General features: G+C 38.7%; 1 long non-coding RNA gene and 2 other non-coding genes across 5 annotated transcripts; all 3 read right to left on the reverse strand.

The window, feature by feature from the left end:
• Positions 1 to 1,088: 1,088 nt before the first annotated feature.
• LOC124237970 (uncharacterized) lies at positions 1,089 to 18,638 on the reverse strand. Of its 3 annotated transcripts, XR_006888197.1 has the most exons (8): positions 18,119 to 18,638; positions 11,644 to 11,860; positions 9,473 to 9,553; positions 8,279 to 8,445; positions 7,021 to 7,161; positions 6,213 to 6,254; positions 3,599 to 3,666; positions 1,089 to 1,843 (listed from the first exon to the last, which is right to left on the reverse strand). It is a non-coding gene; the product is annotated as an uncharacterized LOC124237970 (long non-coding RNA). The 3 variants fall into 3 exon arrangements; XR_006888198.1 differs by lacking the exon at positions 3,599 to 3,666 and having other exon boundaries at positions 18,119 to 18,637; XR_006888199.1 differs by lacking the exons at positions 1,089 to 1,843; positions 3,599 to 3,666 and adding an exon at positions 4,881 to 5,825.
• On the reverse strand, positions 6,004 to 6,138 carry LOC124238796 (small nucleolar RNA SNORA4). The gene has a single exon (XR_006888396.1). It is a non-coding gene; the product is annotated as a small nucleolar RNA SNORA4 (small nucleolar RNA).
• LOC124238755 (small nucleolar RNA SNORA81) lies at positions 6,789 to 6,966 on the reverse strand. The gene has a single exon (XR_006888362.1). It is a non-coding gene; the product is annotated as a small nucleolar RNA SNORA81 (small nucleolar RNA).
• Positions 18,639 to 19,825: the final 1,187 nt, after the last annotated feature.

A 19,825-nucleotide genomic window follows, 5' to 3' on the forward strand; every position in this document is an offset into this window, starting at 1 on the left:
GAGGCAAGATGGTGGCAGAGAAAGGGCATTTTATTACCTTGCTAGCAAGAGGGAAGATGACCGACTAATGTCCAAAAGAACCATCTTAAGCAGGGGAACAGAATCTTGAAGCAGTCATATGGGCCAGTGGGTTATGGGTGAGGGGGTTAGGAATGTTGACCCAGGAATCGCCACACCAGATCTTTCAGTTTTCATTGATGATGGCTATCAGCATACTCTCTGTTCAGGGGTCATCACATTCACATTCACATTACTAAGGAATGAAGTTATTGTCTTTGTAGGGAAAGGAAATCAGGGTAGATGCCATCCCTACATCTCATTCTTTAGGATCTCCTTTTGGATGTTTACTTACTAAGACAGTGATGACTTTTAATTGATCTGATACTTTCAAGGACTCTAGCATTTGTCTTACTTGTCATAGCAGCAGTTCTATAATGAGGAAAGTGGCCAGCATCGGTACCAGGACAGAGAAAGGACAGGGGGCTGCTCTCCCCTAGAAATTCATTACCATATTCTCTTCTAGGTGATACCAGTTGAAACAACTGGTGGAATATTCACTGTCTGTCAGAGTGGTTCTTCTAACAAATTATAAGCTGTGGTCAAGACAAAGATTGCTAAATAAACTGTGAGTGGGGAAAAACAAGGATCATACCCAATGTCAATCCCCCTGTAATAGGACCTATTATAGCAACTCCATGTTAGTGTTATGGAAACAGAACTTTACTGATTGTTTATTAACATAGAAAACCTTGCTGTTAAGTAGCTACTTTGCATATACCAGTAAACGTTTGCCATATCAGAAGAGGGAAAATCTTACATTCTAGTACATCTTTTTCTCAAAGCAGTTAATGCTTAGCAGATGGTGCTGAAGAACGTGTGCAATTGATCAGTCTTTGTGTGACTGACAAGCAGCAGCTAACCTGGAAGTATTAAACCTCTCTATGAAAAGGCATGTTTGTTGTATCCTTTGTGTAGAATTTTGTAACTGAATAAAATATTTACTATAAAATGCTATTTTACCTTCTTCCTTTGAAAATATGGAATTATGGCAAGAAGTACAAATCTTTAACAAATAAGGATCAGACAACTTTAAAGAAAATGTACATTATTTTAATTTATTGAACATTCAATATGCAATATGGCAATTTTTCTGGGATTTAACCCTAGGATATGCTTGCTGCTGGTGCTTAGCAAAAGACTCCACTTCACACTTACCACTAATGAAATGCTTCACTGAATAAAAACGAAATACTGAACAAAATAAGTTTAAATATTTTCTTAAAAAAATCATTTTAAAGTTCATTCTGTTCAGTCTAACGACTAACACAATAGGAGAAAATACACTAGTTTAATCTAATTGGCTGATTTTATACAGCATATATCTTTCAGTCCACAAGTATATAATTGAATGATAGAGAACACTCAATATAACCATTTTTACAGAACTAGGAAATACATTTCTAAGAAAGATTTACAACCCCATTTTTCATACCCAATGCAACAGTGTAATTCTAGAGAGGATAATGCCAATGACTCCTCCCGTGAGTCGTGACTGAAGTCGCTTTGCTATCAAAATCTGTATTTCTGATCCGTTATTAGCATTGAGACAAGATTCAAATATTCCCAAAGAAAGAAGCACAACGCACGTTGTGATCGCCTATTCAGCAACAGCGAGCACTGCATTCAAACTATCTCATCCCAGGAATTAAATAAGGTCAGCCACATTCATTGGCATTTCCTCCACTGTAGTATTGTAGAAAGTCTCAATGTCATGAAGAATCCTCTGTCTTCTTCAATGTTTATGGACATAGCTTTCCTTCTAAATTGATTCCTGCTGCCAATTCTGAACAAAAGAAAAATTATTAATCAGAATCTTACTTATCAAATGCTACATGAACTACTAACAGTTTGAGCTACTTGTTAACCTTCAGTGGCTGTTTATTTGTCAAGATTATACATAGAGTGCTTCTTATGGGAGCACCAGATGCTAATCATGATATCCACAGAAAATGACAAGATTTCTTTTGTTGTTGGTGCAAAAGGATTCATCTGGCTGCAGAATCAGATTCTATCAGGCACGTTGAGCATTATTATTTATAAAGCAGATGACAGTATTGTGCTTGTGGTAGTGAAATTAAAGTCCACACCAAAGTGGGCCAAGAGCAGGTGTCAGCCTGGGACAGATGTAAACACCAGGGACAAAACACAAACAATAGCTATGGAATCCATGTCGACATATTCTTGGAGCTACAACTGCAAATATAAACTCCAGAATGTTAACTATTGTTTGGGACCACGCTATCAATAGCTACTAGCCACACGTGGCTATTTAAATTTAAATTAATTAAAATTAAATAAAATAGGAATTTCGGTTTCTCAGTTGCATTAACCACATTTCAAGAGTCACATGTGGTCTGTCACCACTGTGTCAGGCAGCACATGTTACAGAACATTTCCATCCCTGCAGAGAGTTCTATTAGATAGATTTGGTCCAGGACTCAAAAGCTTTTCCAGTGTTGGGGGGAAACTTCCAAAAATTTGTTATGGTAACCCATATTTATCACTGCTTTCTGCTCAGTTCACCTCATACACTGTAACACAAATGACTGAGATAAGTTTACCCCCTTAACTCTCTACCAAAACAGGTAATACAATGAATCAAAAAATGTCTTGGCTGAAGCAATCTTGAGAAAGAAGAACAAAGCTGGAGGTGTCATGCTCCCTGATTTTAAACTATACTATAAAGCTACAGTAATCAAAACAGTATGGTCTGGGCATGAAAACAGACACACAGATCAATGGAACAGAATAGAGAACCCAGAAATAAACCCATGCATATGTGGTCAATTAATCTACAACAAAGGAGGCAGGAATAGACAATGGAGAAAAGACAGTCTCTTTAATAAATGGTTTTTGGAAAACTGGACAGCTACATGCAAAAGAATGAAACTGGACCACTATATTACCCCATACATAAAAATCAACTCAAAATGGATTAACGACTTGAATGTAAGACCTGAAATAAAAAAAATCCTAGAAGAAAATACGAGAAGTCAGCTCTTTGACACTGGTCTTAGCAATATTTTTTTGGACCAGTCTCCTCAGGCAAGGCCAACAAAAGCAAAAATAAACAAATGGGATTACATCAAAATAAAAAGCATTTGAACAGTGAAGGAAACCATCAACAAAACAAAAAGGCAACCTACTGAATGGGAGAAGATATTTGCAAATCATACTTCCAATGAGGGTTTAATATCCATAAAGAATACATAAAGAACTGACACAACTTAATATCAAAAAAACAAACCACCCAAGTAAAAAATGGGCAGATGATTTGAATAGACATTTTTCCAAAGAAGATATACAGATGGCTAACAAGCACATAAAAAGATGCTCAACATCACTAATCATGAAGGAAATGCAATTAAAACAATGAGGGGCCAGCCCAGTGGTACAGTGGTTAAGTTCGCATGTTCCACTTCGGCGGCCCGGGGTTTGCTGGTTTGGATTCTGGGTGCGAACCTACACACAGCTTGTCAAGCCATGCTGTGGCAGGAGTCCCACATATAAAGTAGAGGAAGATGGGCATGGACGTTACCTCAGGGCCAGTCTTCCTCAGCAAAAAGAGGAGGATTGGCAGCAGATGTTAGCTCAGGGCTAATCTTCCTGAAAAAAAAAAAAAACCCACAATGAGATATCACCTCACACCTGTCAGAATGGCTATTATCAAAAAGACAAGATGGTGGGAATGCAAACTGGTGCAGCCACTATGGAAAACAGTATGGAGATTTCTCAAAAAATTAAAAATAGAAATACCATATGACCCAGCCATCCCACTACTGGGTATCTATTCAAAGAGCTTGAAGTCAGCAATTCCAAAAGTCCCATGCACCCCTATGTTCACTGCAGCATTATTTACAATAGCCAAGATGTGGAAGCAACCTAAGTGCCCATCAACAGATGAGTGGATAAAGAAGATACAGTATATATATACAATGGAATACTACTCAGCCATAAAAAAGAAGAAAATCGCCCCATTCACAACACCATGGATGGACCTTGAGGGAATTATGTTAAGTGAAATAAGCCAGATAGAGAAGGACAATCTCTGTATGACTCCACTCATATGAGGAATTTAAACATGTGGACAAAGAGAACAGATTAGTGGCAACCAGGGGAAAGGTGGGGTGGGGGGTGGGGACAAAGGGTGAAGGGGTGCACCTACAACATGAATGACAGATAGTAATGTACAACTGAGATTTCACAAGATTGTAAACTATCATTAACTCAATAAAAATTAACTTAAAAAATACATTTGTATAACAGCAAAAAAAAAAAAAAAAAAGACAAGAAATAACAAGTGTTGGCAAGGATGCAGAGGAAAGGGAACCCTGTACACTGTTGGTGGGAATGTAAACTAGTGCAGTCACTAGGAAAAACAGTATGGGGGTTCCTCAAAAAATTAAAAATAGAACTACTATACGATCCAGCTCTTCCACTTCTGGTGTTTATCTGAAGATAATGAAAACACTAATTCAAAGGGATATATGCACCCCTACGTTTATGCAGCATTATCTACAATAACCAAGATATGGAAGCAACCTAGGCATCCATCAATAGATGAATGGATAAAGAAGATGTGGTACATATACACAATAGAATATTACTCAACCATAAAACAATGAAATCTTGCTGTTGGCAAAAACATGATGGATCTAGAGGGTATTATAAGTGAAATAAGTCAGACAGAGAAAGAAAAATACCATATGATTACACTTATATATGGAATCTAAAAAACAAAACAAATGAACAAACAAAGCAAAGCAGAAATAGACATACAGATACAGGAAACAAACTGGTGGTTACCAGAAGGGGGTAGGGTTGGGGCAGGGGGCAAAATAAGTAAAGGAGATTAAGAGGTACAAACTTCCAGTAATAAAATAAGTAAGTCATGGGGATGTAATACACAGCATAGGGAATACAGTCAATAACATTGTAATAACTCTGTATGGTGACAGACGATAACTAGACTTCTTGCGATCATTTCATAATGTATATAAATATTGAATCACTATGATGTACACTTGAAATTAATAGGATATTGTATGTCAATTATACTTCAATAAAATAAATATAAAAAGAGAAAAAGAACAGAAACAAAAAAAAATTGGTAAAATTGACTTGACATTAAAACACATGAAACTTTTGTTAAAAAAAAACGTCTTGGCTGGAACAATTTAAAACATCAAATAACCAAGACAAGAGAAAAACAAATATGGAAATACTGACTTGCTTTTTATCCAAACAATATTCTGTTTCACTTACAAATCTATGTCCTAACAGGCCAATGCCATTTCTGAGCACCACTTTGTCATCTATTCTTATCAACTACTATATTTTTTTTAACAAAGTTATTTTTACTTTAGTAGGAAGACATAATGCAATTATTTAGTGCTAAAACCACTATACCTAAGCCAGAGTCAGCATAAATTGCTACCAGAAAATGCTGAGAAAATCACAATTAGAGAGGAATCACCAAGAAAGCACAAGATATGAGCAACATAACTTAAAAAAAGCCTCGTGTGTAAGCTAAACCAGATCTAACAGCATTATTGATTTTTTCCTTTGACTAACAACTGTATAAAGTCCAAAATCTGGGCTACATTTCTCATTTGCTTTCCCACTGTGTTCTGATCAACCCTGAATCTTCCCACGTACAATTTAAATACATCTTATCACGTTACTACATTTTCTGATTCATTTACCTGATTTTCAAGGTTGGCTGACAAAATCATACTTGAAAAGCAATACATGAATTTATTTCACTGGAATAAAAGCAAGTAATTCAATGAAGATGACAAATATTCAATTGAGAATATAGTTTTCACAGGTAGTGGGCAGATCACAGTTTATAATATAGATACTAGTTGTACATGACAAACACGAGACTGAGATATGATAGTGTCTATTCAAATTCTGATTCAAAAAGCATTGCCGCCCATTTTTCTAGGCCACAAAATAGTAATGAACTGCACATAAAGAGTAAAGCTCACTATGGAGTGTGGTCTTCACTCCCCCACAGAACTTGAGTTGACAAAGATGACTAAAAATCTTCCCCTCAAAACCAATTTTCAGTAGATAAATATTGTAATTAAAGAAGGAATTGAAATGCCAGTAAGTCAGTAGTAATTAAAATGTGGTTTGTCCCCTACCTGAACTCCCTCTTGATAACGTCTCTTTCTTTCTGTCACCACCTGCAAAACATTAACACGCCTTAATTTTCAGAAGTCATTGGTGAAGTCAGTGTTTAAGTAGGTAAACATGTATGAGACCATGCATCCCTGGCTGCTACAGCACCGTGGCCAACAGGGCTGAAGGGTAACAGTTTTATTTTGAGCAGGCGCCAAGGACAATGCGGCACTTCACAGCTGCATTGTAAGCAGATCCTGCGTCGGTTTATTAAGAAAATAATTAGATATTAACAGGGTCTTAATTAAGCAATACTAGGGAAGAGCAGCTCTTAACCACATCAGAAACTGGAATTCCCAGCAGCCATTTTCTCAGAAGCCAGTGTGCCTGTTGCCTTGTCTTCTGAAAAAGAACAGCTTGCACACTGGCTGGTGTCCCACATATCACAAAGAACATACAATTTCCTTCCTAAAGTATCTCAGAGAGGAAAACGTTAATTCATATCAGAGTCGGAATAAAAAGCCATTTGATTTCTGTCATCTCTACCATTGGAAGACACCAGTTAGAAGTTCATTCTATTAATTCTGCCTAAATACAGATATTATTGTACCAAATCTTAGAATGAAGTAGCCCGCACTTCAGAAAGAGGTTCATCTCAGTTTTTCTACTACCTGGGAGAGTTGCTCCTCTTCTTGTGTTTACTCTGCTAGCTTTATTACAAAGACTAAGATATGATAGAGTTTCTGCAATTTCAGCTCAGAGCCTAAATAAGAAGGTTAAAAAAAAAATCCTGGCTACAATTTTTATGTATATCAATTAGAAAAACATTACCCTCTTTCAAAATTCTTATAAAATATTGACACTTTCAAGGGTCAATTCTTCCTTCTCCACTTCAATTTTAAATGGATCTCTCATGAACTTTTTGACCACTTCCAACATATCTGTTGACGTTGAGGCAGAAAGCAACACAACCTTAAAAAAGAGACAATGACTAATTATGTTGACACATCAATCAAGCAGATCTAACAGTTTTTATAATAACACTTAGAGAAGTAATGTTTGAGACCAAGCGTCCCTGTCTTGCTATAGAATTGAGCTAGACAGAGATTGTAGGAAACAATTGCTTTCAGCAGGGGCAAGGACAATATAGCACTGCACAGCTATACTGTAACAATCAACCTTAACCTGCCAGCTATAGGAAATCATGTGCACACCTCAGTCCTTGTATTTAATTTCTGGTAAATCTCATAGATTTCATCTTTAATCCCTTGGTTCAACATTTTTATCTGCTTCAAAAGCAAGCATCTTGATCCGTTTTGGAAAGCAAAAAATGTCTTACTTAAGTGTGCGTCGTGCATAGAGACTTCCTTCCAAAGACTACAGATGGAAGGGGACGGGGGAAGAGGAACTTTACATGGGGAAACCTGACAAACGCCATCTCTAGCCAGGTGATCAAGGTCAACATTAACAGTCATGACCCTTGCTATAATGAGATGAAAATGGCACTTTATCTCTGTGGTCTTCCTCCTAAAAAACCCATAACCCTAGTCTAATCTTAAAAAAGTTCTTAAGAAAAGCTCCAATACAAAGGCATTCTACTAAATTTCTAACCAATACTCTTCAAAACTGTCAAGGTCATCAAAAATAAGGAAAATGTGAGAAAGTGTCATAGCCAAGAGGAACTTAAGGAGACACGACAATTAAATGTGATGGAGCATCCTGAGTGGGATCTTGGAACAGAAAAAGGACATTAAGTAAAAACTAAGGAAAGGAGAACAGATTCTGAACTTTAGTTCATAATAACATATTGATGTTGGTTTGTTAATTTTAACAAATATACCATACTAATGTAAGATGTTAATACGGGAAACTGGGTACAAGGTACCTGGGAACTCTCTTAACCATCTTGTCAATTTTTCCGTAAATCTAAAACTATTGTAAAAAATAAAGTCTCTTAAGGAAAAGTCAGTATTACTCTAGATATTCATGCATGGCAATTGGCTTAAACAATTAGGCTAATTATTTTCCCTCCCATACCCCAAATATCACTGGTTTAAAAATGTCCTAGGAAAAATCTGGTAATACTTACAAAGATATACTTATTTAACATATCAAATGTCTTCCCTGGAGTACCAATAACTGTACGTGCTGTGTCCGTCTGCATTTTTTGCATTTCATTTTGAATGTCAATTCCACAACGCAGGAATGAAAAGCTGCTCCCATATAGTTCTCAAGCGCCAGAATGATCTTTTGGATCTAAAAATCAAAAGCTTAAATTATGATGATGTAGAAAAATACAGCCTCCATCAAACAACTTCTGAAGCACATGGCTAAATGGTGAACTCTTCATTTAATTTAAAATTCCAGTCTGCAAACAGCTTCTATGCAGCACAACACAGAATCACTTCCAAGCTTACAATGCAGACTAATCAAACTGTTTCACGATAAAATCCCTCAGAGCATCTCATTTTTAATTAGGTTTTTGTGCCTTTACAAACTTGGGATCCTCAGTTTCCTTGAGATACCAGCTAGATAATTAAAGAACCAAAACAAACATTTCCTACATTATTTTTCTGTGTTTACGATGTGTAAGCAGACATGTAAACAACCTCTGCATTTACAGCTCCAAGGCAAATCGTTCTGCTGTGTATTCACTGATTATGATCCACTTTAAAATTAAACCCTTCCAATAGGGAACTGTGACACACAGCCTTGATTTAGTAAAGCCTACAACTTTGTTAAGAAAAGCTTTCTTTCATAGCTAATAGAGCAGTGTGAGCTTTGAAAACAGATAGTATGCAAGAGAGGCATCACAAATGACAAAGATTCCCGACTACTCACACATCACTGTGGTTTTCATGTTACAAAACTGCATTTAACCTTAACACTAAGACAAAGGGCACGGGTCCTGTCTACCCTCAAAAAGGAAAGCTTCAGTTTCTCAATCTGTTGAGATATAATCCTGCAAATTATATCTGCAAACCTCCGTCCTGTTTAATTTGAAACAAACACTCTATGTGTGCATGGACAGTAATTAGAAAGAAGGTTTTGAATGGACCACTTTATACTAAGCGCTAAGCTGTTCTTCACTTTTGTAGAACCACAAGCATCTGGGAATTTCTGTCTTCCTAGAGGCAGCCCTCAACCCATGACTGATCGTGGAGATGTAAACACACCCGCTTCCTGGCTCTCTGGTAAGGACCACCCCAAGGGTCGTCTGCACTGATTTTAAAGTCCTTCTGCGGGATTGAGCCACCTCCAGGGAACAGGCTTGTGAGCGTACCTTGCACAGCCTCCTGAAATAATGCACAGAGAACACAGCATTGCTTATGTGGTATTTCTTCCATAAACGCATAGCCTGAATCTGTTTATGAAGAAGCAACAGGAAAAAACAAATCAAGGAATATTCTACAAAGAAACTGGCTGACATCCCTATGACTGTCACCATCCTCTACTGATGTGATTTTAATACCAAGTAGAGCTCTCTATTATGGATGCACTTGGGAAGATCAAAAATAACTTCATCATTTAACCTTATTAAAGTCATGAAAGAGATGGACAGAGGAATTGTTCCAGAATGAGGGAGACCAAAGAGACAAGGCAACTAAATCCAACATGTCAGCCTGGATTAGATTGTAGACCAGCAAAAAAACCATTTGTCTTTTTTTGGTAAAATGTACGTTAGTTGGACAACTGGCAAAATCTGAATAAGGTTTACAGGTTAGATAATAATATTGCATCAAAGTTAATTTCTTGATTTTGATAATTGTACTATGCTGTAAGAGAGTGCCCTTATTTCTAGAAAATACACACTGAAATACTTAGGGGTAAAGAGGCATAATGTCAGTAATTTACTGCCAAATGATTCAGAAAAATATTATGTGAGTATGTGCATGCTTGTGTATATATAGAAAAAATAAATGTGGTATAAATATTAACATCTGAGGAATCTAGGTAAAGAATATTGGAATTCTTTGTGCACTTCTGTAACTTTTCTATAAGTCCAACATAATCTCAAATTAAAAATTATTTAAAAATTCAAAATAAGAACATCAAGCCTACTAACATTTATAACTTACAGAAGAGAAACAAGAGGTCTGAAACTGATAACTTTGTTTTCTTTGTTCTGCACGGTGTTTTAAATCTGAATTAGATGCTTTCTCAGGACATTTCACATGAAAATCCAAATTTCCAGCTTCACTTGAAAAATCAGAAGATTCTTAACCCTAACCCTCATCCTCTGGGGGCATGAACCAACAAGCAGGTGCCCACTTTAGATGGCATATGCATTGCACGTCACAGAATCTCACCTTTCCCCATTTTTCCTACACCTGGCCTTTCTCACTCCCTTATGTTACTTGGCCAGCCCCTTGTAATATTTGAGTGTGAGGGCTCTGATCTATCCAGGAGCACCAGCTCAGCTAACTTTAAGTAATTTAGTCTGAAGCTCATACCTATGACAATTACTAATTTTTAAAAAAATACGAAAGTAAGAGCAAAAAGTTTGTTCAGGCCCAAGAATCCCTTGTGGGAAATATGTAGATGTGTTTTCATTTACTATAAGAAGATAAAAGAAAGAGGACACAATAAGCCCGCAATGAGAATTTACTCAATGATTTTGTGGAAATTAACAAACTTAAGTATAAAAGAGACAAATAGATTAGATTTTTTTTTCCTTTTGCTCCAAAAGTCAAAATTAGCCTGAGTAAAAATTATGAGGGACATTTGAGAGAACACATATTTTTGGCTCAATTTAGTGGCAAGAACTTTCTAACGGAGGGCTGACTGAAACTGTAGTAAGCTACTTCATGAGGTAACGGATTTCCAGCTTCTTGAGGTGTTAGGAAGACGCTGGGCAACAATGTAGTGGGGGTGCCAAAGGGTGGGGTGGGAAGGCAATACATGTATGCGGCAGCCAGGATGAATCCCCGTCATGGTCCCTCCTCTGCTCAGATCTATGACACTAGGAGGTGCCGAGGTCTCTAGGCAGACAAACATTCAATCACAGATGGTGAAGAGGAAATAATTCAACAATAAGTCATGGGAACTCAAGGGCATCTGCGTCTGCAGGGCATGGTTTAGGAAAAACCATGGGCTGGCCAGCCAGGGGCCCCCACAGCAGAGGTCTGTCTCTAGTCCCAGTGTCCAAGGAAGCTGAGGCAGGTACTGAAGACCGAGCAAGGGGAACCATGAGGAGGAGCAAGCAGAATAAACTGGAAGGGATCAGCACAGGGCGCAGGAAGACCTAGTGTATGGGTGAAAGAAACCCATTTCTACGATGCTAGGGGAAAAATTAAGTTCTATTTAGCCTTTATGGGCGCATCCACGATGTGTGGAAAGCCCTACTTATTCATAAAACGCATCAGCAGAAAATGATGTCAAAGACAGAAAAGCAGGTTTCAGTGAGGTTTCAAAAAAGCTTGATAATCAGAGGAAATAGAAAAACATCTGTACCTTGTGTCATGTCTGAACTTTGAAAGCACTGGTTCCAGCTTTCTCCTTGGGGATGAGACCCAGAGCTGCCTGGTAGGAAACTTCTCTGGCTGAGGCCCTCAGAAGGGAAATTGATCATCGTGATGCTGAAAGATATGTGTAGGCTCATTTCCAGCCTCAAACTCTGGGTGGCCTGACAGGCAGGGCAAGAAGTCCATGTGGTGTGCAGTCTGACAATCTAGGAAGAAGAGGCACAACACAGTCCCTAACGAATGGGAACATACCATTCTCAGGAAAAATGCTCACAGGGCAGATGATCTACTAAACTGCTACGGACTTGAGGACTCAAAGGTGAATTACAACATGACGCGGAGGTCAGAGCAGTGGGGCGGAAACATCTGACCGGCTCATGTTAGAAGAGCACCGATTGCTAAGTCACGAGAAACAAGCCTCTTGTCACTTGTCACTCAGAACACTCCCACAAATCAGAAAGACTTTACACAGCAGGCAGGATTGCTACACTGGGAGGGGACTGGATTAGATGACCTCAAAGGAGCTTCTTTCCAAATTTAAGATTTTGAATTTTACACCCTGAGGTACAGGATATGGAATGTACAGGATAATCCAAGGCTACCCCAACAAATAGGACCAAGTAACACCAGCTACATCAACCTGAAACAGATGCATTTATTTATTTGATAACCAGGGAGAAAGGACTTTCTAGGTACTAGACACTGCAGGACACAGCAGGGGAACAAAAAGAGGCCCTGCCCTCACAGAGCTTACCTTCTAGTGAGGGAGGGAGACAGTAAACAAGTAAATCAAAAATGTCATGTCAAGTGCTATAAAGAAAAATAAATCTGGCTACAGGAATGGAGAACAATGGGTTCTATTTCAAATGAGCAGCCAGGGAAGGACTCCCTGATCTGGTGACAACTGAGTAGTGAGGGAGGGAGCTCTACTTGAGGTTCAATTGCTGGATGTGGAAAGTAACAATAATAATAATAATAATAATAAATTTAAATAGATCTCTCTTTAAAACTCCCTTACTAGAAATTTCCAAAAAACTCAGGATTATATTTTTATGTATCAAATCTAAGAAGATAAAGGGAAAAGCTGATGGTACACATTTCCTCAAGAAATGCTGGGGCCGGCCCTGGTGATTAAGTTCAGTGCGCTCTGCTTCAGCAGTCCAGGTTCGGTTCCCAGGTGGGGACCTATACTGCTCTGTTAGCAGCCATGCTGTGCTGGTGGCTCACATACTAAAAAACAGAGGAAGATTAGCACAGATGTTAGCTCAGGGCAAATCTTCCTCAGAAAAAAAAAGAGAAAGAAATGTTCATTTCAGCAACTGTCACCATATCACAGATTAATGGTTCTGCATTATTTCCATGAATTCTAGATCTTACTCAGCATAATTATGTATCTTTGTCACTTATATATACAATTAATTTTATGACCACATGTGCATTTTAGAAATACGCCAATATGAAAACTTTCAATGATTCTCATAAATTGAAGCTCATAAATTTAACAACTTAAAAGAAATGGATCAATTCCTTGAAAACTATCAACTACGAAAAATAAACTAATATGAAATAGATAATCTAAATAGTTCTACAACCATTAAAAAAATGAACTTGTAACTAAAAAGCTCCCGAAAAGGAAATCTTCAGGCCTAGATGCTTTCACTGAAGAAGTCTACCAAACACTTAAAGAATTAACATCAATTTTATACAATCTCTTCCAGAAAAGAAAACAGGAGGAAACACTTCCCAACTCATTTTATGAGGCCAGTATTACCCTGGCACCAAATACACACAAAGACAGTACAAAGAAAAGAAAACTAGAGACCAGTATCTCTCAACAAGTGTTGGTAAGGATGTGGAGAAACTGGAACCCTCTTACATTGCTGATGAGAATGTAAAATAGTGCAGCCACTTTGGAAAACAGTTTGTCAGTTCCCTCAAAAAATTAAACATAGAGTTACCACATGACGGGCAATTCCATTCTCAACATACACCTAAAAAAACTGAAACCATATGCCCACACAAAAAACTTGTAAACAAGTGTTCATGGAAGTTACTCATTATGGCCAAAGATGAAAACACAACCCAAATGTCCATCAACTGAGAAATGGATAAACAAAATGTAGTATATCCATACAATGGAATATTATTCAGCCATAAAAAGGAATGAAATACTCATACATGCTACACTGTGGATAAACCTTGAAAACATTATGCCAAGTGAAAGAAGCCTGGCAAAAGGGCCATGAAGTGTCCAGAATAGGCAAATCCATTGAGACAGAAAGTAGATTAGTGGTTACCAGAGGCAGAGGGAGGGGGAAAATGGAGAATGACTGCTAATGGGTATGAGGTTTCTTCCTGGGGTGATGAAAATGTTCTGGAATTAGACAGTGATGATGTTTGAGCCTTGTGAATATAGTGAAAACCATTAAATTGTGCATTTTAGGTAACTTTTATGGTATGTGAATTATATCTCAATAAAAACCAATTTTTTAAAAAAGAAGAACTAGGAAGAGCACTTAAGAGGCTAAAGGTATTTGACCAGGCAAGAGATGATGGTGGTTTTGACTTAAGGGTGCAGTGGAGTTGGGCAGAAAGAAGTAATCAGATTAAAAAATGTGTAGGCAATAGAATTAACAGCACTAGGTGATTGCTCAGATGTGGATGGAACAAGATGTGGAGAGGGAAAGAGAGATGTTCATAGACTCCCAAATTTCTGGCATTAACTTTATGTGCAATGATGTTATAATCTATTGAATTATGACAGTCTGCAGGAAAAGCAAGATTAGTACAGGATTGTGAGTTCAATTTCAAACACATTGAGTTTGGGGTACGTATAGCACACCAAGGGAAGATGTTGAGTAGGCAATTGAATACACATGTATGATGCTCAGAAGAAAATCTGAGTTAGAGATAGAAATTTGGGGGTTTTCAAAAAAGCTGTAGGAGTAGATGAGATTCAGAGTGTATGGTGAGAAGATCTCACTTCTAACATGAAGTGTTGAGGAAATCCAACATCTAAGGATCTGGTAATCCAGCAAGAGACTGAGAAAGAGAGGAGAGAAGAGTGAAAACCAGACTTACTTATAAGGGGCTGTGAGAACCAAGAGTAGAACTTATTTCTAAAAGGAGGGAGTGGAGTGATCTCTGGAAGAGGCTGGCAATCTTCTTCTGTAAAGGGCCAGACAGTAAATACTTTAGGCTTTCCAGGCTATATAGTTTCTGTCACATATGGTCTTTGTTTTTCTTTTATAACTCTTTAAAAACGTAAAACCCATTCTTAACTCACAGGCCATATAAAAGCATGCTGAAGCTGGATTTGCTCTAGTTTGCCCCAATACTGGTCTACGCTTAGTCTAGTTAGTCCACATGCTCTAGTTTGCCCCAATACAGGTCTACAGTGTTAAATATTGGTAAGAAGTCAAGAGTCAGTCCATTGGATTTAGGGAGAAGGAATTTACTGGCGACTTTTGCAGGAACAGTTTGAGTAGAGGGGTGAGGACAGAAGCACAAGAGTGGGGTGAGAAGAGAATGGGAAGTAAAGAAATAGAAACTGCAGGGCAGACAATTTTAAAAAATTATAAATGGGAGATATAAAAAGATTATAAACGGGAGAAGAAAGAGAGTGTTAGGTAGGGGAAGAGTGGGGACTTACAACTGTCCCCCAAAGAAGGGAGGGACCACAGCATACTTAAACGCTGGTGGGAAGGATTTAGTAAAGAGGGAGTGGTTAACCATGCAGGTGACACGAGGGATAACTGATGGCAGAGATCCCTGAGATGGTGAGAAGGGAAGGATCCAGAGCACAGGCAAAGGGACTAGACTTTGATGGAAGTTGGATGGATGCAGATGAAGGAGGGTGCGCAGATTTGCTGGCAGGACGCTCAGAAGCTCAGGTATTCTATTTTCTCAATAACACTGAGATCATTTGCTGAGAATGGCTTGTAAGAGATGTTAGAGGTTTGAAAAGAGTGAAGAGGATTTGAAACAGCAGTTGCATAAAATGGAAAGTATGAGGTGGCCAGGGAAACAACGGGCCCGCTGTGCAGTGCTGAAAGCCCGGGCGAAGCTGACTACCATCAACTTATTTTAGTACCAAATCTTCCCAGTGCGCAAGTTTCTCCAGCTCTTCCAGGAGGCTGCTGCAGGCACAAAGAAGACAAACAGCTGGATTCGTCCATGGTGGCAGTTCTCTCCGGTGGATAATAGCTAGTATTAATTGATAGCATTTATAAACCTCAGGGGTGGGGGAGTAAGTTTTTGTTAGTTCTGATTTTACAAATAAACCAAGGTATGCTAAGTGACTTGTTTACGATCACTCGGGTAATAAACAGTAGTTGCTTCATAATTCCACATTCCTTTCTAGGTGGTGGAAAACTTTTATAAGTTTTTTGGAGAAAAACTGGGAAAAGTTCCCAACAGGAATTTTAGAGAATAGTCTGTAAGTAAAATACTTTAACATTGTAAACACTAAGAAAATAAAACATTATACAAAGAAATACAAAACTCCTACAAGGCTTGACCTTTGATTTTTAAAACATACTAAGTCTACCTTACTATAAATAGCCACTGACTGTAAACCCATTTTCTGGCTTTACCCATCACCACATACTCATATTCTCTCCTTTCGTGGCTGGTAATGTTTCTTCTGTTTAAAACACAATGAAAATGAAAATCATATAAAATCATATATGGGGAGCAATGAATGAGACTAATATATAAATATTTTAGGGGCCAGCCCCATGACTGAGTGGTTAAGTTCGTGGGCTCCGCTTTGGCGGCCCAGGGTTTTGCCAGTTCAGATCCTGGGCACGGACATGGCACTGCTTATCAGGTCATGTTGAGACGGTGTCCCATATAGCACAACCAGAGGCACTCAGAACTAGAATATACAACTATGTATCATGGGGCTTTGGGGAGAAGAAAAAAAAAAAAAGAAATAATGGAAGGGCCAGAGGGTATAGAGCCTTAGAGGTAACTATAAGGACTTGGATTTAAGAAAAAACAATTTTATTATATAAGCCCAGCTTGCAGATATTTGATTTAGTAAAATTGATATACTACAGTCTAAAATACTTGCTTTATTATTGAACAGTATATTTCTTTTCACTGAAATTCATGATATGCATAATATGCACAATATTGTTCACTGCTTGGCTTTTTTCAACTTAAAATAAAAATTAAAAATTAATTACAGAATGACTTCTGCCAAAGATTCATACTTACTAAAGGCCAAATTATAATGACTAATAATAGCTAAAATTAATTACTTTTGATTCCCAGGCACTTGACAAGGATTTAATACAACAATCCCCTATGAAACAGATACAATTATTATCATCTCTATTTTAAAGAAGAGGGAACTGAGGCCCAGAGGGATTATGTAACTTGCCTACTGTCATCAAAGTGGTAGGACTAGGCTTTGAACCCAGGTGTGTCTCATTCCAGAATTTGGGCTCTTAACCTCTGTGCACTATATTGCCTTAATCTCCACCTTCACAGGGCTGTACAGATCTGTTGCAGTACATATGAATACAATCTTGTCCACTGTGATCACAGCTAAATGATATGCCATTGTGTGTTCATATACAAAATATACTTTCATCATCACAGAGTATATCAACATTCCTTGACAGTTTAAGTACAATTATTTCTTCCCCATAAATTAAGTAAATGCCATAGTGGAGAACTTCAATATAAACTAACTCTCCAGCCCTCTGAAAGATAAACTTGCTTTTGCTAACTAGATTCATTCCAACAATGAGAAAGAATTCCCCAGGAATCTTTCTTTGAATTGCACACTTGAGGCACAGCAGAACTGAATGGGCTTTTCAGGCCTCGGGATCCCATTATTTACTAGTTGCATAACCTTGGGCAAGCCCCTTTGGGTTTCTTTCCAACACGGATTACAAGCAGGCTCCCCACACAGGGAGCGAGCGCTGTGAAAGCACACTGCAAATGGTTAGGCGTACAAACGTTATTCGTGCCTAGGGTTGTGAGACAAAAAACAGGGCATCCAGTTAAATTTCAGGCAAATAATAATGACTTATATTTAAATTTTACTTTATATTGGGGACATATTTGTACTAAAAATTACTTGTTTATCTGAAATTTAACTAGCGTCCTGCATTTTTATTCCTAAATCTCGCAACTGTATTCTTGCCCCCAGGGCGAGGGGAGCAGGGAGTGAGGCAGGCCCAACTCCACTCTCCCCCCGCCCCCTAAATGCGGAAACCGAGGCAAACGGCGGGCTTGAGGGTGAACGTAGGAAGGAGGAAGAGAGGGAAGGGCCGGGTGCAGGAGGAGGTGGGAATGAGAACAGAATCCCGTCAAGCAGATGCTTTCCTCGGGTCCTCGTCCTCCCCCTCGACCCTCGGTCCCTCGGTCCCTCCGCACCTCTCACTGCTCAGGCGGGCCCAACCCCTGCCCCTGGGCAGGAACGCCCCCGCCCCTCCACCCACCGTTACCTCAGCGGCAGCGGCGGCTCGGGACACGTTCCCACCGGTTCCTCTCAGTCGCCACCAGCATGACCGCAACCGCAGAGGCCGCCGCCACGTCTCCAGGCCCCGGCTGCTTATTGATGTGCAGCTGCGTCTCAGGCGTCACCCAAATCATCCCTCCGTTCCGTACGGGAGTCTCTTGTCCTCCTCTGGCCACCGTCCAGGTCAGAACAAAGAATGGGCCAACCCAAGCGAGGAATTCGGGAAGGGGCGTCACCGCTAAGACCAATCAAAGAACAGAGCAGGGCGTAATGGCGGCGATTGGCCAATCGGGCCGCGTGCCCGCGGGCGGTGTGGCCCCTGCTTCCTCCGCCCTTGGGTTCCGAGCTAAGAGGGAGGGGGGTCTGCCCCGTCCTCAGCCTCCTTAGGCCCGTTGAGTGCCGTCCGGATCGATGTCTCCTCCCATGGTCCGTGGGTTTTTTCCTCTCTCGCAGGTTCCAGGAGTAAGAACGGTCCATGACCTTAATCTTTAAAGCCTCTGAAGGGAAGAAGGGAGGGGAGCTGTCTTGGAATATAAAGGGGTGTGGGATAAGAAGAACATGAAATATTACAATGTTTTCAAGAATGTGAAAAACGTATTAAAAAAAGTATTCTCTTAATCGTCTCGAAACCAAAATACAGAATTTTTAAAGACAATTTTTAATATAATGCTATTTAAAAAAATTGAGATTATAATTGACGTATAACATTGTGCAAGTTTAAGGTGTACAACGGGTTGATTTGATACATTCGATCGATACATATTGCACTATGATCACGACCATAGCATTAGCTAACACTGCCATAGCGTTGCATAATTATCATTTCTTTTTTGTGATAAGAACATTTAAGATCTAGTCTCTTAGCAACTTCGAAGTATATAATACAGTATTGTTGACTATAATCACTATGCTGTGCATTACATCTCCAGAACTTACTCATCTTCTAGTTGCAAGTTTGTAGACTTTAGTTTTTTACAACAGTTTTAGGTTCACAGCAAAATTGAGAAAATACAGAGATTCCCCGTATACTTTCTGCCCCTACACACACATAGCCTCCCCCATTATCAACATCCCCCACCAAAGTGGTACATTTGGTACAATTGATAATCTGTATTGACACATCATAATCACTGAAAGTCCATAGTTTACATTAGAGTTCACTGTTGGTGTACTTTTATGAGTTTGGACAAATTTATAATGACATGTCCACCATTATATTATAAAGAGTAGTTTTACTGCCCATTTTAAAAATCAGCTTGTTTGTTTTCTTACTGTTGAGTTATAAGAGTTCTTTGTATACTTTAGGTAATATTCGTTTATCAGATATGTCTTTTATAAATATTTTCTCCCAGTCTTTAGCTTCTCTTTTTATTTTTTTTTGTAGTGTCTTTTGCACCACAGAAAATCTTAATTTTAATGAAATCCAGCTTATCAATTCTTTCTTTCATGGACTGTGCCTTTGGTGTTGTATCTAAAAAGTCTTCACCAAACATTGATTTCCTCATATATTATCTTCTAGGAGTTTAATAGTTTTGAGTTTTACATTTATGTCTGTGATCCATTTTGAGTGAATTTTTGTGACGGGTGTAAAGTCTGTGTCTAGATTCATTATTTGGCATGTGGATGTCCAGTTGTTCTAGCACCATTGGTTCAAAAGACTATCCTTGCTCCATTGTATTGCCTTTGCTCCTTT

Source organism: Equus quagga, chromosome 4 (assembly GCF_021613505.1).
Source record: "Equus quagga isolate Etosha38 chromosome 4, UCLA_HA_Equagga_1.0, whole genome shotgun sequence".
Classification (NCBI taxonomy): Eukaryota; Metazoa; Chordata; class Mammalia; order Perissodactyla; family Equidae; genus Equus; species Equus quagga.